Source organism: Nyctibius grandis, chromosome 10, assembly GCF_013368605.1.
Source record: "Nyctibius grandis isolate bNycGra1 chromosome 10, bNycGra1.pri, whole genome shotgun sequence".
NCBI lineage: Eukaryota > Metazoa > Chordata > Aves > Nyctibiiformes > Nyctibiidae > Nyctibius > Nyctibius grandis.
This window is the reverse complement of record NC_090667.1, coordinates 20,623,172-20,650,754: the sequence shown is the minus strand read 5'-3', so window position 1 is coordinate 20,650,754 and position 27,583 is coordinate 20,623,172.

Below are 27,583 nucleotides of genomic sequence, written 5' to 3'. Positions count from 1 at the left end.
TACCTTACTATTGAAGGATAGGGGAATTTATTGGCAGAAATTTCTCACAAACAGGGTTTTTTTTCTAAATAATGTATTGCTGCTAAAATAAGTTGCAGAAAATGAAGACTGCATATTTTTAAGCACACAGTCTAAGTCCTAAGTAAACTGAAGAAGATTCCACTATAAATGGAAAGAGCCTGAAAACAACTTTTAAAGGAACTTTATGTGTGAAGAAGGAGATACACTTTGCATTAGCTACCCCAACTACACACTTGTTAGGAGAAAAAAAGTTATGTAGCACGTTACTTACCTCTGTTGGAATAATTTACTACATATGCTTTCCCGTCAAGATGGTGGTAGGTTAAACACTTAATTTATTTTTGCTGTATACTCTTGTTCTCTCTGATGTTTCATGCCAAACTGCTGTGGTAAAAAGAAGTCAAATATATTAAAGATGTATATTTTAATTAAAAATATTAGAAGAAACATATTAGTGTTCCTTTTTTATTAATAACAGATTGTTGGCCAACTAGGCAGCAACGTTATTTATTCGGAAGACATATGTTATGCTGTGGAGTAATACTACAAGTAGGACATTGCATGTGATAAGTGGTTCTGTTGGCAAACTTCTTCACTTCTTCACTTCTGCTACGTTATGGGAGCACTGGGCAAATCCTCTCCTGGTGCAAACTGGCATTGCCCTGCCAACACTGACCGAAAAGGGTTGGTTTACCCCCACAGGGGTGTCTGGTCCTGAAATCAAAGCTATCAATATGACCACATTTGGTGTGAACAGAAAGAAATAACTTCTGTGATGAACTAATTTAGGGCTGTTATCTGTGAAGTGGTCAGAAGAAAATAAGGTAATGACACATTGTGCATGCCAGCTTTTTTCTAGGGTTGAACTAAGAGCTTAATTCCATAAAAGTAATTTTTCTTTTAACTTTTTAATAGCTTAAGTGACTAAACCAGGCAAGAAAAGTAATGAGTTTGGTCACAATAGTATCAGAGAGAATTATAATAAAAGAGGTGTTACCGATACAACCGAGGCTATTTTTATCATTTTCTTTCTTCTTCCTCATCTTTATCAGTGTGTTTTATGTAAACCTGACACATTTATATATGTGAAACAGATGAAAAATGAAGCAGTTTCGTCTTCAGTTATGACCATGTTTTTTCAATCATGGACATGATTTATGGAAATGTTCTTTGCTGTAAAAAATTTCTTTTAAAATCCAAACCACATTAATTATAAATCTAACATTCAATTTCTTTTGATACTTTGGGGAACATGGGGAAGTAAATTTTTAATGCAAATAAACAGTTTCTTTAAAAAATCAGTATTCATTAAATGTTGAGATGAAATCAGCACAAGACTTCTCAGTGAAACTACTAGAGAATTCAATTAAGTGTTGAGAAAATTACCTTTCTTTTTAGAAAAATATTATATATCTCAGATTTCTATCTGCTATGGTATATTTGGCACTCCTGGGGCCAATCAAACTGTGAAAAGCTATTAATGTTGGCTCCTTGGCCGATTAGCCCATTCAGGATTGAGCTCAGTTTACTGTGGAATAAACTCTAAATATTTCGGAGTTCAGAAGAGTTGTGCTGAGCTGTAGGAACTGCCTGAAACTGAGCGGTATCACCAGTAGAGACCATCAGAATTTGTAAGGTCAGCAGCTGGAGAGAATATTTTTCTCCTGGACAAGACCAAACTATATAATATTCACAGCACTGCCAACTATGACGACTTTATCACATCTCTTACAAGGCTTAGGGTTTTTCTTCACACCTCAGCCCTTGAAGCATGTACAAATCTCAGTTTCCATTTTTTAAATAGTGAGTTTCTAGTCCTTGTGATTACCAACAGAAGTTTGGAAATGTTAACCCTAGAGGCTGAACACCCAGAAAGCAAATAAAACAGTCATGTTTTTCTTAAATCTCACTTTAAAGCCAGTCTCATGATTTTGAGGGTCTCATTCATAATTTCTGGGTGTGTAGATGTGGCTATATTGAATAGTAGGAAGCTAATTCAACTTTACAGAATTAATCCCTCCTGACAGAAGGTCTCTGTGGTCTGTGAAGCTCTGGTGGTCTACGGTGAACTGCTACTTCTCTCCTCTCCCTATTGCCACCTGCTCATTAAAAGACAGCTAAAAATACTTCATGTGCTTTCACTGTATTCCTATTGCTTATAAGCAATTACAGTGCATTAAGCATTATTCAACAGCATTGTGGGAGTTGAATTCACATGTTCATCTTCTCCCGACCCTTTCTGTTTTCTGTGGGATAGTCTCTCAACTTGTGTTTCATATAATGAAGTATTTTTAAGGTATCTGTCTCAAGATAATTTCCAATGTTAGTATTGCAGCATGAAAATTGTTCATTAAAATGAAAAAGGAAGTGGCTTTTGCCCTGTCTTTTAAGAGCAGGCAGTGGCATGAGTCTTTTTGACCCGAGCTGGGAGAATGGCTTGTGCTTGAATTAGCTGTTTATGAAAGTTATTTCCCTACCTAGCTGGGCTGCGTCTGAGATTGGATCTCTGTTCTCATTATGGCTTCTGTGTAGCTGAAAGCTCTGATAGCACAGAAATGGCAGGGAGGGCAAAGGAGGTTGGTTTCTGTGGAAGGAAGGAAGGAATCCACAAGTCCTGGTATCTGTGTAAAACAAAAGCAGCATCACAGAGTCTACAATTGATCCCCCAATAAACCAATTTTGAAAGCCCCAGCTTCCCCTATCCCCCTCCTCACTGTCTTCCTTTGATAGGAACAGGAGGTAGGAACTTCCCAGAAGTGTAAAGATGTCTGGTCTGGGAAACATGAAAGAAGAAAGCTTTTGTGTTTATTTTGCACACCACAGATTTTAGGGCCAGAAAGCCTTTTCTTTTTTTTCTAATTAAAGATAATATCTTGTTAAAAAGTATATATTTTGAAGCTTCAAAGAGGGAAAAACAAAATAAATCCTCCTCTTGACCTACAAAAACAGTTAGAAAAGCTACAACAATTAATTGAATTTTACTGTGATAACTTGATTTTGGCCCCAGTCTAGAAGATTTGGGTACTTTGGGAATTGTAGAAATCTTGAATCTCACTGGTAAACTGTGAGAGGAGAAGTATGAAAGCACGGTGCAATGCTGACAGGGTCGTATACAGCATTACTGCGCATCAGCAGTGTCAAAGTGTGGAGTTTATGACTGCTGTTTCTTTCTCCTCCATCAGTAAACACAATCTCTCCACTCCATGAAGTTAAATCAAACCACTGTAATGCAACTCGTGAGTAACCAGGGTAAAATTTCCACTGAATTAATCATATATCTGGTCCAAAATACTTAAGATATAAACAAAAGAGGATAGAATAAGACCAGCCAGGCATGTAAACATTTCCAAAGTGGTTGTTTTCCAGATAGTTTTTGAGCCACAACTGGCAAAAAAACAGGGTGGTTGCATAAAGCTATCTTTGAAAGAAATGGATTGTCATCAGTTCACACCAGCTGAGGATATAATCCTGCATATTTCGTGACTGTCTGTTTAAAACATAACCAAATGTCCTTGGAAAATATTTTTCCATTGGAAAAAAAAAAAAGGGCAAAAACATAACCTATGAAAAAGTTGGACAAACTTTAATAGACGGTCTAATGAAAATAATCCTACTATTTTTAAACAAAAGAAAGGGGCTTTAAATCCACATCCAGTATCCTTATCTGGCTTTCCAGTATATGTATGAGAACAGTAATTTGTATGACAGTTTTAATTTTCTTCCTTGAAAGGGTAGTAAAAATAATAAGGACAAGTACTAATAAATCAGATCAAACCCTGAGCTGTTGAAGAAGATAAAGGCACAGTGGTTTGGGAGAGATTTAAGTTCCAGACATTTCAGGTGTAGTTCAAAATCTTTACGATGCACAGTGGACATAACACAAAAGGTGGTGAGGCAGCAGTTCCCACAGCAAAAGGTAAAGTGGATGACAAGACACAATAGAGTGGGTCAAGAGTGGATTATTTTAAATCCAAACTTGGGATGTGTGAACAAGTTATGAAATAGTGAAAATTATCTTTTTGTATCTAAAATCCAGTATGCAGATTTTCTTTGGGAAGTTTGAACTGTATTGTTGCACAGCACCATTTTCTAGTGTTGCATGAAATGAACCCAGACTGAAGTCCCAATGTCTTTCCTGCTTCACACATGGTCACCTGAGATCTATTCAAATAATAAGCTTCAGATCAGAGGCTAGGAATATCATTTATTGCTCTCCTACAGTACCTAGAGGAAGAAAGTGCATTTAGTATGTTAGACTTTGAGGTTGTTCCTCAAGGCACGTGTTAAATACTGGTAGTATGCAAACTGTATTCATATTTATGGAGAGATTTGTGAGAATGGCTAGAATCCATAGTTTCTCTAAAGTCTTTGCCTGACACAAGGGCTTAGAGTCTTTCTGATTAAAGTCAATAATGAACTGAACTCTGGGTGAAGGGAACATATTGAACAGTATAGAGTTATGTTTCATGTAAGTGACTTTGAAGTATTTGGAAGATAACATGTTAGAATGCATCATTTCCCTGTTGTATTTTCCTTACCAGTGCATAAGACATTTTTTGCTATATTAATTACATGAATTCTTCCCATGGTCCTGCAGGCCATTTACGGACTGATTCTTGTGAAGCATGGTTTATAGTCAAAGCAAAGAATCAGCAACTCTTTTGGATTAAGCACATTTTGAAAGGGTCTAGACAGTTACAAATGACAGTTTATCAATTGTTACTGCAGCCTTGAAAGTTCAGATGAGATAAGAGGGCTGAACAGACTGGAAAAGTATCTCAAAATTCATTCTCTGTCCCAGGTAGCCTCATCCCCAGTTTTCTTGAAGGGACACATCTTACACTGATAAGGTCTGAAATATTCCCAAATAAGTAATTTTTCACAGTGTTTCTCTAGCCTAGTAAGCTATTTTGCTGATGGAGAATGCAAGTGCTCCTATGACCTCTGGAACCTGCTGGTACGGGTGCTGGATACCAGAACTGAGTCCTTGCTTGGCCTTGGGTCAGAGCCAGGACCTACAAGGCAGTCTTCTGCATGTCTGGCAAGCATCCTTAGCTACCAGACTATTTGTTGTTTCTGGATGTGTCCCTGATTTTCATTTTTTATCTGTTCTGCTTCGTATTAACTAACTCTTCATTAGGCAGGGAGGGAAGCAACAAGATTTGGACACTCCAACCTTTGGTTTTGTCACTCCCTTGGTACATTAGCTAGAGAAACTCCTAAACACTGGCTTACGAAGTTCCAGATAGCAAAGCTGTAAAGCTCCAGCTGCCAAGATCAGGAATTTGTCTTCTCTCTGTTAACTTCAAAACAGTCTCCCGCAGACCCAGGACTGAAGAGCTTTGTGTAGTTTAGCCCCCAGCTGTTTCCTCTTGGCGAGGTGATGATATTGCTCACTTCCTGTTGGAAGTTGTCCATATTATATAAATATATATGTTCAGGAGCAAGTCCTTAAATGCCACCATCAGAAGCTAGTCGAGACTGATTGTTCACTTCCTTGTGGCTATGGGAGGGGGTGGCCACTGATTTTTAGGCCAGTCTTGGAGCTTGGACTGGGACCTGACTCCAAGTAGTTAGGCAATTATCTGGAGCTGGTTTTGCCAGCTTTGTACTTCAAAAGGTAGCACTTTGAAGTTTCACTAATTCTTTTTTCATAAGATCATGCCTTATTAGTGTATGCTTAATTAGTTCCTTCTCTGTAAGCTGATGCTTTGAACATTTAAAAGCTCATGCTTTTTTTTTTTATGACAACTAGAAAGTCTGTTTAATTGATATTGTACATTTTATCAGTTCCCATGGTGTAACAGTTGGTGAAACCTTAATTTTTATTGCAAATCCATGAACTCTTAAAATGTTCCTTCTAGTTAGTTCTCTATTTGTGTCCTTTGGGCAAAACAAAACCCTTCAATGTGGTAAATAGCGAGCATTTGAGTAAACGTAATGTGCTTGAGGGAGCTGATGCAGTTTTCTATGATGGTATTAAAGATATCTATGCCAAGTTGTACTCCGTTCCATAGGACTAGTTAGTTGTCTCTGAAGATAAGGATTGAAATATAGGAGTGGCTGCCTCTTGGGTGGGATGCCCTTTCACCATGAAGCGCTGGACGTGCCAGTTGGAGTCCTTCGACACGTCCGCTTAGCCAGGAGGGCTGCCGGGGAATAGGATGTTGTATACAACCCTTGTCCTCAGTCTGAGCAGAGCAGAAGGCACCAATCACAAATCACTCCCCTCATATTTATTTTCACAAAAGACAGAGTTTAGCATGCTCATATAAGTACTGATAGAAAAGTTGAAGCTAGTGAGTTATGCTTTAAATGACTGGTGCAGAGAAGTTATATATAGAATGATTAATTTTTTTAAAGGAGCCAAGTGCTGTCCTTAAGTTTATGAGAGACCTCAACAGCAGGTGGGAGCAGACAGCAGGTGAAGATTCATATCTCCCTGCAGAGGCTGAGAGCTGTCAGCAGAGCTTTCCGAACATTAGTGTTAAATGAGTATTCTATGCAAATAGTGCTATTCCTTCCACCAAGGCTTAAGTCATATATCTGGCACACTATCTGCAGATGACAATGACTTGTTTATTTTATTAGATCATGTGCTACTCTCCCAAACTCAAATAAATTATTCATTTCTAAAGAATGTCAACAGCTAATGAGTTCTTGAACAGTTCACAAAAGCTCAATGCTCTCGAGAAGGTTGGTTCTGTTATTACTACAGACTGGTAGGTTTAATTTGGTATATAACATATACAAATGAGGGCTATTTCTGCATCTTTCACTTTTGTAATGCTTTTCACTTGACCTGGCTATGGTAAAGTATATACCAATTAGCAAGGACAATGATAAATTTCGTCATATACACTGTGAAATTGTTTACTGTATTTTTTGAAGGAAGAGAAGTCATTACAGCCCAGACTTAGTCTGTAGTTTGGATGGCAAGCTTGCTTCAAGCTTCTGGCTAAAAATCCAGAGTATGATTGCTTTGTTCACGTCTGAAATTTGAGTAATGGAAGAATTAGAATAAATCAGACAAAAACACTAGTGAAAGACCCTAGGTACTGGTTAGTTTTTTATTTTCTCTTAGTCTCTCATACATTAATCAGGACTGTGAGTGTTATTTCACCAGATTGCTTCTGATTATATTTGTTTGGATAACAAATTATCTTTCTGTAGAAAATATTTGCTTTTATGTTCTGAAATGTGGCTCATTTGAACTGTGGAAGCTATGAGTGGGGCTTTTTTGTTCTCAATAACAGGGTGAATTTGCTATGTCTGCAAAGTGATTAAAGTTACCTAATAAGGAGATGAGAACAAAGATAATATTTTTAAAGTTATGAAGCAGTTGTCAGAAAAGAGAAACCATCACAAGTTTTTCAGCAGCTCTTCTAGAAAAGCTACACAGAAGTTGAGGTTTTACTTCCTTAAAGGCAGAGTAGTTATGTTTGTATTTGTTATGTTTGTATTTTATGTTTGTATTTTTGTTTATGTTTTTGTTTATGTTTGTATTTATTTTTGTTTATGTTTGTATTTTATATTTGTACACTTATTTCCAGTCAATTCCCAAAGGTCCAAAGACGAGCATCTGTACATCATTGTTCTTACCTGGGGAGGGGAAGAGCCTAAGTCAAAGTGGAAGACTTGAAACTTGCTGGCAGCTTACTGTAAAGCTACCAGAGTTAGAAGAGACTAGCGGGATTTATATTTCTCATATATATTTCAAATCATATGATAAAGCCAAACAGTATCAAGATGTACACACCTGTTTCAGTAATGTATTCTCACAAAGAACTCAAGTGCCAACTGAAGTACGAAATGGGAGCCTCTCAGGAGAAGTTTTGTCCTTTTCTTTCTAAAGATGTTAGGTCTGTGCAGAAGCAATAGATTTATGTTGCTTGACTCCAAAACCGCAGTAGTCAAGAGACAGCCCAGTGACAATTTCACACAGAGATGTGATTTATCATTGACTTTACATCACCATTACCAAACCCACAGATGATGGAATAATAAAATTATCCACACATTTCTATATATTGTCCCTGTGCCAAGTTGTATCCAAGGTCTGGGGCCATGTAGTTCAACCTCACGGCAAATACAGTACTCACAGTGCCCAGCTATGGTAAGGCATGTTTGCTTATGTTCACTGATCTGTTTATGAGCATGTTTTTTTACTGCTACATTAGCAAAAACGGTGGTACCATGTTCCGGGGATCAACTTAGATTCAAGGCAAAAAAAGAGACCTCCATCTGCTTGAAGCACACTCTTATTAATTGCTAATAATATGTATCTAAGCATGAAAAGTGTTCGTAAACTAAGTAAACTTTTTTAATGTCCATCATGAAGACAGAAATTACTAAGTGACACTGTTGCTACTTCATACGTGCCTTTAACAGCCTTGTAGAGCTATTCTTTTGATAACTATTTTGATTAAAATTGCCAGAATAACAAAAGAATATGAGCTTTCAACAAAAGAATATGAGCTTTCCTATATTACACAGCATTTCTATTTTTCAAGCTCAGTCGTTGTTATTCTTTACATGCTCTACCATGTACACAATGCTTGTATGAAGCCCTAGAAAACAAGAAGAACAAAAAAAGACCAAAAAAGGAAAGTAAAGCTAAAAAAATACATGTTTCTCTAACAACGAAATTTGCTCTCAGCTTATGTTCTTGAATATTCAAGAACTATATGCATTAAATACCATTTCGATTGTATTTTCCTCTCTTAGTATAGAACCATTTTTCCAGCATATATATAAAGGAAAACAAATTCTTAAAGTGTGCCTTTTCTCCTTAACCAGGATCTCTCATAGATGAGATACTGTTGTCACCGAAGGCTGACCAATAAGGGGGTTTTGGTAAGAAAACTGAGAAATGTTCCAAAACTGAGAAAACCACAAATGTCAGTGGAGTCAAAGACTGAAGTTTTAATGACTTTTTATCTGCTATTTGTTCAAGGCTGGATTACATACATTTTCCCTTAAACATCTTTTCCTGAAAAGCACTTCTAAGACAAGTACAGGTAAATTGGATAGCCTCATAGTTTTGTCAAGATCATTGTACATAATATTGAACAAGAAATATTCTGATTGCAGACACTGAGATATTTTCTCTAATATTGCTAAAAGAGTTCTGTGGCAATGAAGAACATTCAAACTAGTATATATGGAAGAGTCTGGTTTGTAATTTTTATTCAAGACATGTTCTTGTTATAGAAATGGGTTTATCACAAACTAAAGAAGGTATGTAGCAGAAACACAAATCCAGTTCTTCCCTGTGCCTACTGCACAGCCATGTTTCAGCCATCACAGCCCAGTCTTTAAGAAGAAATGCTTTCCAATGGCAGCAGCTGATGGTGGTGGGAGCTACACAGAGTGTCATTTCGGAAGAGTTGCACTGCAGAAGGTGCTGAGAGCAACTCTTTGTAGGAAAGAGCAAAAAGTGCCAAAGTGTGGCTGAGGGCTTGCTTAGCCAGACAGGTCAACAGTGTGAGATCTCCAGAGAACAGCACAGCACTGCAGCAGTCAATATGCCCAACATCTGCTGTGTTTCTGTGAATGCGTGACAAACTGAAGTAGTGCAAAATTGAAAAAAAAAAAGCCAGCACAGATGTCTGATGTGTTGGGTGCTGCTCACACCACACAGGCTTCTAGAGAAGCTGTATTAGTAAAATGCAAAACAATCGCTAAATTACTGACTGCGGTCCACTGCATGACATTTCCGATCACTATATTGGTGATCCAAGTTTGTCCTGATCACTAGTTTTGTGTAATAAGTAGGATAAATGAGTCAATGCATAAGTTAATTTAGTCAGTCTTTCTTACACTCCAGCAGTTGTACATACAATTTTTATGAATGTAATACTGCACATAGGTGTAGTGAAGAAATACTAGGGATCAATCATCCCTTTCAAAACAGGGAAGTCTATGAAAGGTGGCCAGTGGTCTGCAGAGTTCTGTACTGAAAAAATTTAGTTGTGTCTACTACACGGTTGCCTCTTCACAAGCAATAGAGGGAAAGCTGGACATAGTGTTACTGACGGACAAAAGGTCAAACCAAAGATAGCCTAGTATCTCCTTTTGTCAGCTGCAAAATTTATGTTGATGAAGTTTGTCTCAGATCCTAAGCTCATGTGTCTGGCTGCATTTGTATGAGCAATGAAAGTATTACAGGAGCCCTGGTTTAGCTGAGGTCTCTATTCCACCTACTGCTTGACCACTGCATTACTGACATCAATAACAAATTTTGAGTGCTATTAGTGTTGAAGAAGGAGGAAGATCTAAATATTAAGTGTCTGCTTGAGACACTGCTCTAGTTGTTAAGAATTCATTTAGAAAGAACAGATGGCCCAAAAAGAAAAAGGTATCATCTCAACTGAGGTGTTAAGACAATTAAGGATTAAATAAGCACAAGATCAGAGGCTAGACTAGGGCCAAAATAAACAAATGTATTTAGTCAGGTATAAGAAGAGGAGATCAGAAGAAATGAGAGGAATTAGAAGGCAGTGATGATGAAGGTGATTCACAGAGCATGTTCAAGATACAGAGGTCACAGACAACAGTTTCTAAACCACAAACTAGAATTGTCAAATCAAAAACAGATGACATGCAGAAAAACAGGCCATGATGGCCAGATGGCAAAGTTCTGTGAAGAACTGTCTGAGGACAAAAAAAAAAACAACAAACCCTGTTAAACAATATTGTTTCAACAGGTGACAGAGAAGCATGACATGAAAAGCTGAAACAAAGTTTGCAATCAAAAAGTCAAGAATAGAAAAACTCTAGGTACTAGGCAAGGTACTAATAGGTTTTTCCCAAGCTGAATGTCAGTACTAGGAATGACTTGTTCCAAGTGGGAACACGGAAGACTTTGTATTAGTACTCATTCCATTACCAAATAAAAATAATGGGAAGACTTGTATAAACAACGTAAAACTTCCTGTTATTCCATGGGATCAAAAATCAACACTGGCAACTTTTAGAGCAGGTTTTCAGAGAGGTCAGTGCTCCCCAAAATGTTTTTCCCCCTCACACACAGAAAAATGAATAGCTTGATACAGTCGGTGTGAATGGGCCTCAGAAACAGTTTCTAACATTTCATATAAATTTATGATATTTGCCCATCTCTTCACAACCCGTAGGTTGTCCACTATCAGTTATAAGATGCAAAGTTACATTTAGTATCTTTCACCATCATAAAAACACAATTACACATTATATGCACCCAAAAGCTGCATCTGTCAAAAAGGAAATTCTGCTCCCGTCACTCCTTATGTTTTTTTACCACAGTAAAACTGCCAGACATCCATGTTTCAGCAAACTTTGTTTTTTCCACAGTTGTGGCCTTCTTCCTCATTAGCACTAAACAAGTCACTAACTGGTGTGTAAAGCTCTTTTAAGGGACTTGAGCATTTTAAATTGTAGGTCCCGAATAATTCCCCTGCTGGTTATACCTCAGTTTGATTGAGCTCCTACATGAGTACATTTCTAACTGTAAATAGCCCTAAATACCTAAATATCTGCTTCTGAACATGGCCAGACCTCGCAGGTCCTGACAGCTGATGCACTACATGCACGGCTGTTCAAAACAGCCTCCAAGGACACACGGGTGCATGGCCTGATCTCATAAAAAAGGGCCTCACGCAGAGCGGGGCAAAACAGTGCTGATGGAACCTCTGGGAAGGGAAGTAAGGAGAGGAGTGTGGTCCTTTTACCATTTGCCCCAAATTCAGATAACTGAGTTTAACTTCATCTAAAGTGTCAGAGAACAGAAGTCTGCATCGCCCATACTGCAGATGAGCTCTATGCGGGACGTGTTGTGGGTTTTTGCCATTCCCTCCTTACTTAAAGATGAGAGACTGTGACAGCTGGTCCATGAGCTGGTGAGTCACGCTGCAATGGGAGGAAGGTGGGGTTGGGAGGAGATCTCCAAGAGGCGGGTGGTTCAGGCACCAAAGAGCAGGAATCACTACAGACATCCTAAGATAACTATCTGACTTGTGAGTCAAAACCCAAAGATACCAGGATTAACAAACTTAAAAGCAAAAGATGTAGCCAGACAAAGATTGTGTATGATCCAGTGTATATATAAACTCCTCTTACACTGCCCTGCCAGTGAGTCAAAGTGCTGCTTGGAGGGGACTTCGTAGTGGGAAGTCACTATTTCTGATGGTTCTGAGAGATGAGTTAGAAAGCACGGTGTTTAGTTTCTTGCTTGTGAAACTTCGCTAGCTGTTTTGAACACATATTTTAGCTTAACTAAAACAGAATTTCAGTGAAACATAAAGTAAAGGCTTTGTTCCCCTCCACTGTACGGCTATGCAGCAGAGTGGCACAGATGAAGGAAGCATGTCCAGAAAGCAGTGGAGCTGATAGGAAATGTCTATGCAATAATGTATAATTATGATTTATGTAAGCAGTCAGTGTGTAATCCCAGGCCCAACTATGGTGTCCTCTGATAGCAGTTAGTGCAAGATCATAGCTTCACAGGAGCAATATCCAACTTTTAACAACTTGTTTTCAGATGGGGAGGTTTTCTTCCTCCTTCTTACTTAACACACCTGCTCAGAAATACCCATGAGTTCAATTTCTTGTTAATAATGCAGTATGTTAAGTGATTTGGGTAATTCTAATATGTGGTTAAAAAAGACAGATCTGCTTTGTGAATTGTGCATTATTTTCTTCTTCGCCAGCCAGGGAAAGAAAAACCTGTCTCTATCAAAGTGAGAAACGAAACAGTGATGAAGGATCTTCTTGATGGTGGGCTTTTTTCCCTCAGAGAATTGTTATTTGGATTCAACTTCTTTCCTAAAATAAAGGATTATTTTTCAACTGACAACAAGCACTACTTTGTTAATTAGAGCCATTTCACGGGTACTTGTGTCACTTCATTTCCCATGGAGACATATCTGGGGGATCATGAGAATTTTCTAATGATACCTCTGACAATTTGCTGGTTTATGCATAATCTGCACTGCTGCCCTTTGCTAAGGAATACCACCACAACTACTGAACCTATACCATTTTATTATCTACAGCAAGACTGTATCTATAAGAAGATATTGCATGTTATGAAAATTCTGGGAATCAGGACTTTTCTGGTGCTACATCATATGATAATTAATTTTTTTCTAACTTTTGGCATAAAACAAGAAGAAAATCCTAAAATCAGCATATCTGATTTGTAGCAGCCCTGAGGTGCAACTAATATTAGCACAATATTATGGTTCAAGCTGGGCAGGGAGAAAATAAATTCATAGCTGAACTTCTTTAGGGGGAAAAAAACCCTAAAATTTAATATACCACCCACAAGGAAACCAGAAGCCATGTTTGCTGTTGTTAAAAACCAACAAACAAAACACCCCAATACGTACTCACCTTTTTTTGGTACTGTGGATCAGAGCCAAGGGATAACATCATATTGTCATGCTCTGAGTGAGTGAAATCATGTTAGCAAGTGCTTTTATTTGAGTGTCGGTGACACCTAACAGATATTCCCCAGGGCACTGACAGGTCACAGATTTATTGAGACTTAGAATAGTTACTTTCCTGTAAAACTGTGATTCTTGGTACCTGCTTGCCCATTCAGACACTGGTCTTGTGATTGCAGGTATAACTCATAAATCGTAATGTAGGAATAAAGCATCGCAAACTGCAGGAGAAGCACAGAGAGGAGAGAGAGAGGGGCAGGAAGCAGGGCGGTCTGTCACAGGAAGCCAAAAGGGCAAAATAGCAGTAGGAAAAGAAGAGCAGCCAGATAAGGAGGAAGAGAAAGGAAAGAAAAAGGGAATTAGTGAAGAAAATGTTGATCCTGTGATAGTGTCTGTGTTGTCCTCCTCTGATTTCTGTCCTTCGGAAGGGTAATTGCAGTTTTCAGATAAAGTTGTGATTACATGGTGCATCCTGAAGGTCATCTGTGGTCCCAGCCCATTTCTAAGAAACTGCATAAAAACCCAAACGATCTTGCACTAGTGCTTATTGTCAGAGGAGAGGATCAGTGATGGTATTTCTGTCAAGAAATATGTATAGAGTCTTAGAACTGCATTTGACAGCTGTGCTGTGGATGGCAGCTGTGGCCCTGCTCCTGCAGACATAGACCGAGCAGGAATGGGGAGGGGAAGGAAAAGCTTGAGAAGTTGCTGTCTGGCAGGTAAATGCTTCATGTAGGCATTTATGTAAAGAGCTATATTTAAACTGTCCTTCACTACCCTTTGATGCACCCTCACATCGTGTGTGTGAGCGTCCTTGTCCCTGCTAAGACGTAAGCTCTCAGGCATAACTTCTAAAATAAGTCCCTTTTTGAACTTAATGGAGCTGCTTCCATGCTTCAGATGAAGTTGTCAGGATTGGAGGCCTGATGGTGTGACAAATAATAAAGGACCCCTAAAGGGCCGGGGAGGCCAGATTCCAGCTCTCATCAGAGGGCACTACATTGCTGCACAGAAACAGAGCAGGGTTTGCACTAATTCTATAATTTCTCCAGCACAGCTCATGTGTCCTGCCATCCTCAAAAATAATAATAAAAAAAACAACCTAGGAGAAAACAATAGCAAAGCACATCTCTCACTGTGTTTGGGAAGTGCCAAGCAGCTTGCAGAGGCTGCTGCTGCAAAAACTGGCAAATGATGGTGATGTGAAGTTAATGAGGATCAGGACACTTGGCGCTGGAGATTTCTGGGCTTCAGGAAGGAGAAGAGCTCTCAGGAGGTCCCGATAAGCATTAGCAGTTTTGGATGCTTAGCCAAAACTTTTGTGGTTTGCCTGTTAGTACGGGATCTCTTTTTTGTTCAGCCGTTACTTTATACTGTGTGGTCTGGCCAGCAGTTGTACTACAGCATTTAAAATATACAACATGCTGTGAGACAGAATGCAGCTACCTTGTCAAAGATGCCAGCATTAAATTACAAAGAGGCTAGTATACTCCATCTATAGGATATAGCCATTCTGCCTGTAAAAAGTCCAGCTAGCCAGCTTCTGCTATTGTTGAGTTTAGGATGCAGCATCTGCCTTGAGTACAGCAAGGGAGGGTGAGGGAAGGGAGGTGGATGGTCCCAGTTGGGTCCATAAGCAGTCTGGCCTGGGAGAATAAGAAAGAGAAGAGGCTGGTGACCTTTTTTTTTGGAATGGCTAAAATGGAAAGAAAAGTAGTTGTATAATGTCTCCACAGTGCTCATCACATGAAAGTCCAAGGGTTGGTTGCAGGGTGAATATAGCAGAGACAGTGATTATGGTTTTTGAAGTGAAACAGTGAAGAAGCTCTACCTTCAGGTATGGGGCTTGACTTTCTGTCATATTTTTTGAATTTGATGAAATTGATTTCTTCTTGAACATTATTGACTTTGAGAGAAAATACATAGAGCAGAGCATTTGAACAACAATATTGCTGTGACACATCATAATCCTTTGTGCTCTGGAATGGGTTCTTCTTTTCTTAGTAGTTACCCCTGTATTAGTGAAAATAAATTCCATATTCTAAAAGGAGGTAGAACTAAAGATGCAGCTACCCTAGAAGCTGTGTAAGAATTACAGAGGAAAGCTTAGAAAGATCTTATAAGAGAAAACAAAGACACTAGATTAGCTTTGAACCTGGGAGTTTCCCACACCACAAATCAAGTGCATTGTCAGAAAAAGTACAGGTGTACACCACATGTACAGGTTAAAATGTAGTCCTGAGTGGCGTGATGACAGTTCTGTGTTCATAATGTATGTATCTGAAAGAGTACTTCTGCATCTGTTATAAATTCAGGTAAGATAGAGATAGGGGAATTTCATTCTAAGTTACAATATTGTAAACACAGCTTTGCTTTATTGGTATCAATGAAATTATTCATATGTGAATTTGGCCCAGAGGTTTTTCTTTTCCTTGTAATAATAGTTTTGTAGACACCAATATTTAAATATTTATGTACCTCCTCCCCTTTAAGACACGGAGAAAGATTATCTTGAGACTTTGCTGTGGTCTGATAAGAGCAGTGAGGAATTCTCTGCAGGAGCAGGTCTGATATGTACTGTGGTAAGGATATAAAAGGGCTGAAAACCCTTGGAGATTTCACAGCTTTATAAATGACACAATGCAGCATAAATGGAGGAGATGGGTTAAAAATAGACCAGAAGTTTGAAGAACAAAACCAACGTAAAACTGGTTTTGTGACAATGCCAAAATAAAAATGGTTTTGCATCAGAAACATGCAGAAACTTACTTTTCCCTCCTGATACCACAGTAGGTGTTTCAGCAAATTTTTGTATGTAGCACAGAAGTTGAAAGTGGCACATGCTTTTAGTAATTATGAAAAATCAGTGAGTTTTTTTGGTTGCAATTTTGCACAAAAAAAAGCAGCTTGGGCTCTGTGGCCCATCTTTATCAGGGTCCACATTAAAGCTTGGCACTTGACCAAGCTTTAGGGGCTGAAGCCTTTTGAGGATGCGGGATGTAGGGGGTTGAACCCTTCCAAAAAATAGCTTTGGTGCCTGTGTTTGTGAGATCCACCACCCTGTCTCCTGAAAAGAAAGGGGGAAAAATTAAAGAAGGAGAAGAGATGTTACACCAACTCCATAAATGAATCGCTTTGTTGTTTTTATTCATAGCGTGCACCTAGAAGCCCTGAGTCAGCTTCAGGCCAGTATACCAGGCACTATATTCCACACATAAGAAATAAAGTGATTGATTGCTGTCATTAGGTTCGTGCTAGCCAAATAAAGGTTTGCTAGATTGTTCTCCCATAAGAAAGCGCTTGTTGGTCAGGCTGGAAATGAGAGAGAATTTGATCAAGAACTGAACACAGGTTTTGCATCATCTCTGGTTGGTCCAAGCAAAAATAATGCTTAAAAAAAAAAAAAAAAGATAGTGAGCATTGCACTTTAAGCATCTTTGGGAATTAAAATACTTGAAAGAGTTGGCAATAAGCTGTGTGAACTTTGCTAAAAACCTGATCAATATTTATATCATTCATGCATTCCACCGAGTGAGAAGCTGGCAGTCAGAATAGCATCAATTCTACATAATACTACTGCAACAGGAAAAGGAAAATATTTTCTACATCCTGAATCAGTTATTTAAGCCCTCTCTACCTCCTTGGGAGTATGACAGAATCGATCAGCCAAGCTGAACAGCACTGGCATTGCAAACATTTATTCATACCATCTGGTACGGAGTCAAATCCAAGTAACAAAGGCTTTTATTTTCCCACAAAGGCTGAAGGTTACATAAATGTTACCCACATACTTGTGGCATCCCAACATGTTATTCTCACGTGCTGCAGAGAGATTGACAATTCCCAGACCAGAACAAGACAGCCAGCCATGAAGATTCCTGCAGCACAATTGCTTACTAATACCACTAAATGTACATTTTAGACCCCTTGAAGAGCATTAAGTTCCCCTTGTTCCTTATTGCACAGATAATATACATGGTCCAACATGACAGGCAACATCTCCAGTGGTTAAATGCAAGGGTAGTAGTGTTGGGTTTTTTTTTACTTATCTGGGATGACCACTTACTTGTGCTCATTTATGGCTCTGTTTCATTCAGCTGCTCATAAATTAGCTTGGCATCCTGAACTCATGAAAGTAAATACATATTTGATGCTTCACCAGTGTATAATCAGTCTCACTTGCTGCTTTTTTTTTTTTCATATATTCAGATGCCCACATGAAATTTGTTATCCTTCATCATAACTATAAATATCCTCTGAATGCGTTTTAAGACTTAAACATTTTGTGAGGGGTTGTGCAAAAAGAAAAGTTTAAGAAATACAGACTTCAGAAAGTTTAATGATGTGGGGTAACCTGTTAAAAATGTATTTATTCATAACTTCAGTTTCAGAATCTGATGCTCCTTATTTACAGCCTTACAATTAAGACATTTATATGAAACAGCTTCCGGCTTTTAGGGCACAAAGATAAACTGAGATCTGAAACTTTGCACGTTTGCTTACCTGCTGCTGGTCTCTCCTATTTATGAGATGCTCTAATGGGCCAGCTCCTTCAGCAACTCCTGGTCTGTGCAAGGGGCCACATCCTGAAGGAAACATTAAACGAAAATAAAAATAAGAACAGGAGGGGGAGGGAATTAACATATTTTTTAGGGAAAAGAAAACACAGAAAACTTTCTTTTTTTTTTTTCAACAAGAAATTAATGTGTTTAATGTGAAAAATGGTAATTTCTTTCTCCAATGTGCAGTTCATGCTTCTATTTTAATGATGTTTTATTCAGACTGTATTTTCCATGGAAAACCCAGCACATGCTCATTGCTTCCTGAGATATGTGAGACATCCTGAATCTCTCTGAATAAAGAGCATAAAATAAAATGTTATTAGGGAACATCGGCTGCTCTTTGATCGGAACAGGATTTTAACCATAAGGCCAGTAGGATCACCTGATACGAGGAACTGTATTCCCTAGCTCTAAAGATAAATCAGGGCTGTAACATATACCACTGATTTATTTTTTTTGACAAATTAAAAAAAAAAAATTCCTAAATTCAATTCCTTATGAAGCTACTGAGGTCATCTGATGGTAGTAACCGAGAAAATATCAAAATCACAATGAGATAGTAAAAACTTTCCAATAATCCTTTAAAGCTCTTCCTTCTAAAGCTGAGCCATGGCCACACGAGAGCTGTCTATGCAAACCTGTTTTTAAGAAGCTGCTATGGAAATTTCCATTCTTAACGATCAGGGCAACCTCAGCTCTTGCCGCATTCAGATGAAGCAAGATCTGTTTCTTCTGGAAAAACTATTAATGTCTCGATTATGTGCCAGTATTGAGTGCTATCTCTTAGAAAACAACTTAGGAAGTCCCATGGCCTGATATTGTCAGAACCTGCAAGGGCTTCTTGAGGAAGAAATCACTGCATACTTACTCTGTTTATTTATTTCTTTTCCTTAGCTAGGCAAAACATTATGTTAGGCAGATGTCTCATCCACAACCAGGAGCATGTATAAGAGTTTGGATATCATAATAGCCCACAGCTTTCTAGGACAGGTAAAGCCTGGATGGCACTGGGCACTTTGTGCCTGGTAAGGGCAAATGAGACTTTAACTTTTCTCTTGAAACAACTTTATCTCAGTATAAAACCTCCTACTGTCTCTTCAACACTTTATTATTTAGTCAGTTAAATAATGCAGCTGGCAAAAAAAGACCTAATTTATCCTTGTCTGATTAATTCCCAGTCACCTAAGAAAAGAAGCTGTCAAACAGAAAGCCAAATCCTGTGGCACCTACACAATTGAAGAAAGCAATGGGAATGTTCCCTGGGAGATCAAATAAGGACTCGAGTGTTTGATTTCTACAGCAAGAATAGTGCACAATTTCCAGATGTTTATGACTCTGAAGAAAAACTGGTTTAGAGATAAGGATCTTGGAAGAGCTCACACTGAGTGCCGAGTGCTGTGCATATGAGATGTGTAATACTTCAACTTCTGATCTATATAATAAAGGACAAGACATTCATTTAAGGCGCCAGACAAGACTGGCTGTTGGTCATGTAACTCAGAAGTGTCTTAATGGCATAGTGTCAGATTTCTGCAAAGCTAAAAAAAAAAAAAAAAGCCCACGAAACCCCAGCCCTTTCTGCTGCCATTATGAGACAGCTTGGTCAAAAAATTAGTTGACCATATTCCCAGTTTATTCTTCAGGACAGTGCCAGGGTCCTACAACACACGTTTCAGAAAATAGTGTATTTGGTTCATAATCATGTACTGAAGGAGCTGAAAAAAACCCACTCTGATAATTTCAATTATTTTCTTAAAATGCTGTAAGTAGATAGATTAAGGTTCAGGTATAAGAGAAGACAGCGTTAGAGAGAGTATCGTTATTACTTTCAGCATTTATATTGCCATAAAAAGAGAATGATGAAGAGTCTTGCAGCATTGGGATAAGAATGGCAAAGAAAAAAAAAACACCAACCCCTTTGGTGTAAACAGAAATCATTTTGCCAGAACAGTCAAAAGCAGGAAATTAGTAACTTATCGTTTAGACTATTATGGCTGATTTTTTAAATTCTCATTTGCCATAGGTAGGAATGTCATATTTTCTTGGTACCTGAGCTCTAAAACAGACGTCTCCCACCCTACGTGGAGAGTTCAGAGACAACACTGTAGAACTAAACTGGAGGACCTGATTTTTCAGAATATTTGACTTTTATGTTTGGAGTTTGATAACATCAGTTAATTATGAAGGAATCTTTTATCGGTTCTCAATCTGGTTGACCCTAAATCATGCAGTTAGGCAAGAAAAGAGCAGTTCTCATAGTCTGAAATTAGAAAGAAAACTAGTGATCAGATAGAGATTACTATCGGAGAAAAACATTTGGATTTAAACTAAACTACTTCATATACTTCCGTTTAAGTACCATGAAATGTAGCACATGCTTAAGAGTATCGATTATTAATCAGACCCTTGAAATAGGCTTAAGTGTATCAATTAATCAGGCGTTTGAAACAGGCCCTCAAAACAGACTTTAAGGGATATATCTTTTCTTCTCCTAGCAATGTTAAGTGTATTATTACGTGTACTACAGAGAGACCAACCTCACTGAAATACACGGAGGCTCATATCCTGCTTCACTAGGTTTGCAAGTGCCAGGGAGTAAGAAGCTTGTATAGGAAAGGAGGTGGCTTGTTGAGTTTTTAATCTGATTTTAACACTTTCATTGACCAGACTATACAGTTAATATTTTAAAATATTTTGCTTCTTCTCTCGCTGTAAATCTACAGCTTAAAACAGGAATGTCCTTTTGAAAGCTTCCATAAGAAAGAGACTCTTGTATTAAACATTTATGTCTCACTGCTAGCTTTAAAAATTACTCATCTTTAATAAAGTTACCACAAACTGCACAATTTATTTTTGCACAACAGCAGTCTATCTATTTTCCCTTTCCAGAAAATATACAAAAACAGGTGGCTAGATTTCCTGAAAAAAATCCATTTCAAATGTTTACTTGTTTTAAGGTATACTTAGGAATTTTAAACGCTCTTAAGAAAAACTTTTTATTAAATCAAGTTTCAGTGGTACTTTTTCTTTTCGCCTCTAGTTTCAAATTCTATAAATCTACATCTTATTTCATTTTATGCCTGTGCTGTTTATATATTATTTTCAGATTAGAAAAAAAAAATCTTCAAATAACTGTTGAGAAATACAGCATGCGGTAATGTTTTTCAAGTTTGTTCAGTGGTTACAGTTCATAAGGAAAGCCTAAATACATGGTTATGTGACTTATTTTAATTTTATAATTATTGTAAACAATTGATACTGTAAACACAGTGCAACAACTGAAAGGACTCCAGTGGGCATTGTAGAAAAATGCTATCGAGCCTTTTTAAAAGTGTGAAAAAGGAAAATAAATTTCCAAAGTATTTTCTTGGGTTTGTTTTTTGGGGTTTTTTTGTTTGTTTGTTTGGCTTGGTTTTTTTGGTGTTTTTTTTGTTCTCATTTAAAGATTCTGGATTGTAACCTCTGGATTAGACGAAGGGAGGTTTGGCTAATAAAGAAATAAAATCTTTTGAATCCATATTCCTAGATGATATCACAGTTTTACAAAGAGGACTTTTTCCCAGTGAAGTTCACAAATTAGATTTTGTTACTGGTTATGTTGCCATTTTTGGCAAACTAGAGTTTTATGAGCTTTTTTGGCTGAGCCGCCCTGTAAATCTGAAATAGCTTTGCCCTCCCATTTTACCTCCTTGCATACAACCATGAAACGACACAAAATACTGACCGAAGTGGACCCCTTTTCCGTGACAACTGCCCAGCACGTGGATGGCACTGCAGCCCTGGCGGCAGTTCCTAGGCAGCCCGAGATGGAACAGAAATCTGAACAGCTTCTGCAGGTGCTGAGAGCTCCCACCTCTGCTGATTTTGTTGGAATTTGAAGGCATTTACCACCTTATGGTCAGTCACATCAGGCACTGTGGGCTCAGGTCACCCTGCTTGTGGAGGTTACAGGCTCCTGCTTCCTGTCTGACCCTGAGCAGTATTTCCACTGCCTGAAGCGCCACTTTTACCTCTTGAGCCTCTTTCTGTTTTATGGATTTAGACACACTTGTCGTAGGCTTCAGAATGAATGATCCAACTGGAGTGCGAGGGTTTGTACTATATTCCTGTTACTGTGTTAGAACCCTGTTCTCTGTTATTTCACTCATTGGTGTGTATATGAGTGCACCGTGCTGCACAGCTACTAGAAGGTTTTCCTTCATCATGTTGCTCTTGCACATAATAAACCATTGAATAGCTGGGAGTTTTTTGATTCCTTTTATTCTCATGAAGAAACAAATGATCAGATCTAAAAAAAGGAAATTCCAACACAGGTTTGCCGAATGGAAGAAGCTGTGGATGGGGTGGGAGAGAGGGAAGGCAAAAGGCAGACGAAAATTTATTTCAACTTTTTCTGGGAGGATGCCACGAATGTGGACTGCATTTCTTCGCAGCAAATTTGAAAGAGTGTTGTGTAACTCGTGTTCAAAATAGTAATTGAAATGTATAGTGTTTATTACATTCCCATATGTTTGTAATCGAGGTACAACTCTAGTGGATGGGAAGCAAAAAGCTATAATTCACTGCTTAGCATCAGAGCTGTTGCACATTCATTTAAATAGCTTTATTTATCTTCTTCCCCATAAAGAACCTTCCATACTGTAAATTTATTGAATGGTTAATGGCCCAAAAGTATGGGGTTCATTATAAAATGAAGTATTTATTGCAGTGTTAATTAAATAAAAGCATTGTAATCTATCCAAATTGAACAATTATGCTCATTTGAACATTTTAAACAGAAAATCTTTTATATACTAATTGAGTTGCATAATGAAAAGCACGTGTAATGGAAATTTTAATCAAAACAAATACTGAAATAATTTGAACACTTTTTACAATATAAAATGTCTACCTCAGTTTTTATTAGAAATATAACAGCCAGATTAGTTTCAGAACTCATGACCTTTGAGTGCGGTATATTATTTCTGAACTGATAGGCCACCCTCACATACCAGTTGGCTAACCCCTTAAACATCAAAGTTACTGCTTGGCTACCAGCCTCAAACCATGACAGACTGGCTGCGAGCCCAAAACTTGACAGCCTGGCGTGAGGCCTGTAGCCTTAGCTGACAGCCTTTTCTACGAGGGGCTGATGAATGATTTCTGGCAACTTGGGCTGCGCTCTGACTGACTGGGAGAACAGCATTCAATCAGAAAAATGTGCACGAAACCTCCATAGGTCTGTAAGAGATGGCACTTTGCCGAATGCCCAGATCAACGGCATGTTCACACCCAATTTTTTATTTATTTATTAAATTTCACCCAGCAACCTTAGAACATTTGCAACTGCAATTATAGTTCAGATAGCTCAGCCACCTAACATCTAGATTTTCTTCAAAATTCAGGACTCTTCTTTTGCTTCTCTCTGTTTCCTGTTCTGAACCCTTGTAGGCATAGTTGGCTTTGTTTTTTCATTTGTGGACAAAAGCTGAATAATGCGTATTCATTTGTGAGTCTGAATAAAATTCCTAAAAGATGAAATTGCATGCCACAGACTTGCAGCTGATTTTCTTCTGTTCAGAGGAAGGCATGTAGCCCAGTCTCTTATACTGGGAGTTTTCTTGTTTGTGGACTGGCATTTCCTAAATTCTATTCCCATTTAACAATTTTGTATTATTAAACTGACGAAAAAGGAAAGGAACCATTTAGATCCTTTTCTTTGCTTAATATAATTACACTGTAAGGGGAGTGGTCCATTATTTGACATCAAGATTTTGCTGGGATTATCAAGAGATTTAAGGATACATCTCCAGAAAAAAAGCCCATGTAATTAAAAGGTATCAGCAGTAAGCTGACAGTATATTGATGAAAATGTTTTGGAAGCAAATTCCTACTCACTTTATCCTTACAGTGAACAACTATTTACAGGAATATGTAATAGTAATCCCTTACAATGACTGAACATAGAGGTTTCTATAATAAAATGGACCTAATTGAATACAAGTAGAAGAAAATGTGATGTTATTAGGTAAAGGAGCTATATTTTACACCTGAACTTCAACGAATGGTGTAACCATGAAATACATGTACAGCAAGGGATTTTAATGAAGCTAAAAGAATATCTAAAATGAAAAATTTGCAGATGTGGTGAAAGCATCTGTGATGGTGACTTTTTTTTTTCTAGTGCACACTGACATAGGTACCAGTCTCTACAGGGTAAAGCATGTAACTCTATTATTCGTACTGGTAACGTGAAAGTCTATGTGCATTAGCGATTTTTTTCCTGTTATGCAATATGTCTTTGTAACTGTTTGAGCGACAGGTTGCACGTTAATGTGAATAGGCATTCATTTGATGCTAGTAAAGATGAGTGATTGCCAATACATTATGACACTGATATTTCTACATCGCTGCTAATGGGATACAACAAACCCTAGTGAAGAGTCAGCTCCAGCAGTCTTTTATATTTCAAAAGCCATTTTCATCCCTTCTCACAGAAAGTCTGAATGAATTAGGAGAGGAAGCTCTTGCAGTGAAAACCTGTTCTGATTTTTCTTATATTAGTGTGGAATAGATGTCCTGCTGTTCAGAGCAGAGAGCCAGCACAAGCAGGAGGAAATCTAACTGTAGGCTTCCTGAAATTATCCCATCATGATCTAGTCAGCTAGGTGAAAAAAAAAACGCTATAAATGTGAAACAAACATGCAGAAGATCAGAAAGCCTACTACTTTTTTATGCATAGGTATGATTAATGCAATGACCAAGGACAGTGTTGAAAATATTACAATGTTGTTATTTTATATAGCCTTTTTCACCTACAACACTGCAGAAAAGATTCTTCTTTCCTGGGTTGCAGCGGGAACATTTCCATCCCAAAGAGATTTGACTGTTTAAAAATCCAGGTGAGCAAAACTAAAATGACTTCACCAAATAGTTTAACATAATATCCAGAGTATACTTCCTAACTAAGATATCTGACTTTCACTTAAGAAACTAAAAAGGAGAGGGTTTTTTTTGTTGCCTTTTTTTTTTTTAAAGTGGGGAAATAATTTGCAGTCTTATTGTAACCATCTGTGAGAAACACTAAGACAAATGAACTTGACTTAGAAGGAGCAGCAGACAAAACATCACTGTGTGCACCCACCAAAAAGCACGTTTGACAGTTCAACAGCTCATGGTTCAATCCAGGGCGCTGGGAGGAGGCAGTAACTTGTGGCCCCTCGGCTGGGCTGTGGGCAGCTTCCAGGGAGTGGAAAGGGGGCGAAGCACAACCGTGGAGAACTGTAGTTTTTGCTGCTGAGGCATGAAGATGAGAACATTGCTCCCGGAAGAAGAAACTACTCCTTCTCTCAGTAAAAGCTGCCACTCCGCAGACTCTGACCTCCTGCAGGGCAGCACCCACTGGGCTTGCCAGGACCAGCATGGTGTAGATGTCCTGCTTCTTCAAGGTCTTGGGCAGGAAAATAACAGATTGTTTCACCCAGGTTGAAAATACCAACCAGATGAATATACTACCAATGGGCTTTCAGTAGTGCTCTTCATGCAAAACAGCAAAAATAAGACTAATTTTTGCCTGTAAGAATGAAAATATTATCTATTATACTGCTAATAACCACTATAAGAAGGTGTAGGAGCTGCATTTCCATGGACTGTCCATGAACTGTGTCAGTAGCTCCTGCAGGTGAGACCTGCACAGGGTTTGCTTTCTGCTCCCTTTGCCCACGGCCCACTGAGACAAGGTTCGTGCTTGGGGGTCCACCAGCTCCCTGCTCTGCCTGACCATCAGGGCTGGCAGCAGATTTGGACATTCTGGAGAGTTTCCTCCTGTCCTTGGTTATTCACAAGCATAGCGGCATTTTATTGAGAATGAAGAGGTAGCCCAGGTATTCCTATTCCCTGCTCTTTACTGGTTCTGTAGGAAGGTGATGGGATAAAGAGAGGAAGCAAGCAGTACCTTATCTGTTAAACTGTTATTTAAATTGTGCCTAAGCCTGATGGAGAGCTGAGACACTGTAGGGACTGTCACAGTGTTGGTAACTTAGGGCTGTAAGCAGAACTATATTCAATTAGAGAAACAGCTGCAGAAATATCTCCCCCAAAAGCCAAAGTCCAAGAAGATACAGGAAGGAGGAATAAGGTTTAGATCATGTATCTCAAACATATTAGCAGGTGTTGAAGAAAACTGAAATTTGCCTTCTTCCAAGGGTTATTTCAGGATTATGAAAAAGTAACATAAAGAAGGGCTATTTCTCCTGTGATTGCCTCAAATTAATCATTTAAATCTTATTCCTACATGATGTCTCATGCTACTTCGGATCAGGGGGTAAATCTCCCAATTGTTCCCACTAGCCAGTGTGCTTTCTGAGCACAGATTCCTCGGAGGTGTTCTCTGAAACACCTCCCAGGCTGCTGCCATCACTATGAGCCCAGGCCACAGGACTGGCCCAGAGCTAATCCCCTTTCCTCCCAGCAATGCACCCAGTGTTGATTTTGAGTCTACAACATTAGCTCCACCATGACTGCACTGCTTGCTTTCTGCCATAGATACAGTCCTGCATATGCCAACACAGAAAGGGCAGAAGCCACAGCCCCACAGCATCTGCCCTCAGCAGTCTCAGGTAAAAGGGCTGAGATGTGCCTGCACCCAGGGATGAGCCTGCAGCCTGGGCTGCTTAGCTCCTGGGCAGGGAACGGGGCATCAGAGGCTTTTATAGCAACTTTTGTACCTTTTATAGCACAAAGGTGTTAGTTTTTGATACCATTTAGGGGCCTGTCATAGAATTGCTGTTTACATTTTACCCACCTGCCCTCTCAAATAAGACAGCCCTTTGTAAGCATTTCTATTTCAAATGCAAAATTAAAAAACAGAAATGGAAAGTGTTAGCTTTTTCTAGGTACAATTTCTAGGTTTTACCATTTATTTGAATTAAATTAATTCAGTAATTCCCAGTCTCAGTCAGGATTATGATCTTCACTGCTGAGCTATGTACAGAGTGGAAGACCAGGTCATATCTTAGAACAGCCTTTTTTAAAGTACATGAAATGAAGTGAGTTGAAGAGAAAGGAGGAGGATGGTCTTAGCAGAAGTCAAGTGCAGGGACCTGAGTAGTAGTTTGGCATATGGGTGGCAGAATAAATCTCCTGCTTTGTCAAAGCTCTCTAATGTGATTTTTTTCATCAGTCACTTTGGTATGACACATTAAAGACATTTAAGACTTAATTCTCATTGATTTTAGTGAGAGACAGGCACTTAGATACTCCTGAAAATCCCACAAGGCATGCATCTACATTTTTAGGTAATCAGATATAGCTAAAAACATGTATTAGTTCTCTATTAAAGAGAACATCTTCCTCACAGAGAAATTTGAGGTCAAAAATGCTAGAATATACTAAGATTTTTGGTTGTTGCGATAAAGTGAATCAGCTTTAAATACCTAAAATGGACTGGAGGGACAGGGGTCCTGATGCTGGACTGTTAATCACTGGTGTAGTCAAAATTCTACGGTCATTACTCAGGCAAAACTCCCATGAAAAATCAGTGTAAGGTTTGCCAGGGTAAAGATTTGGACTTACAGTGGGTGACTGCTTAGTCTT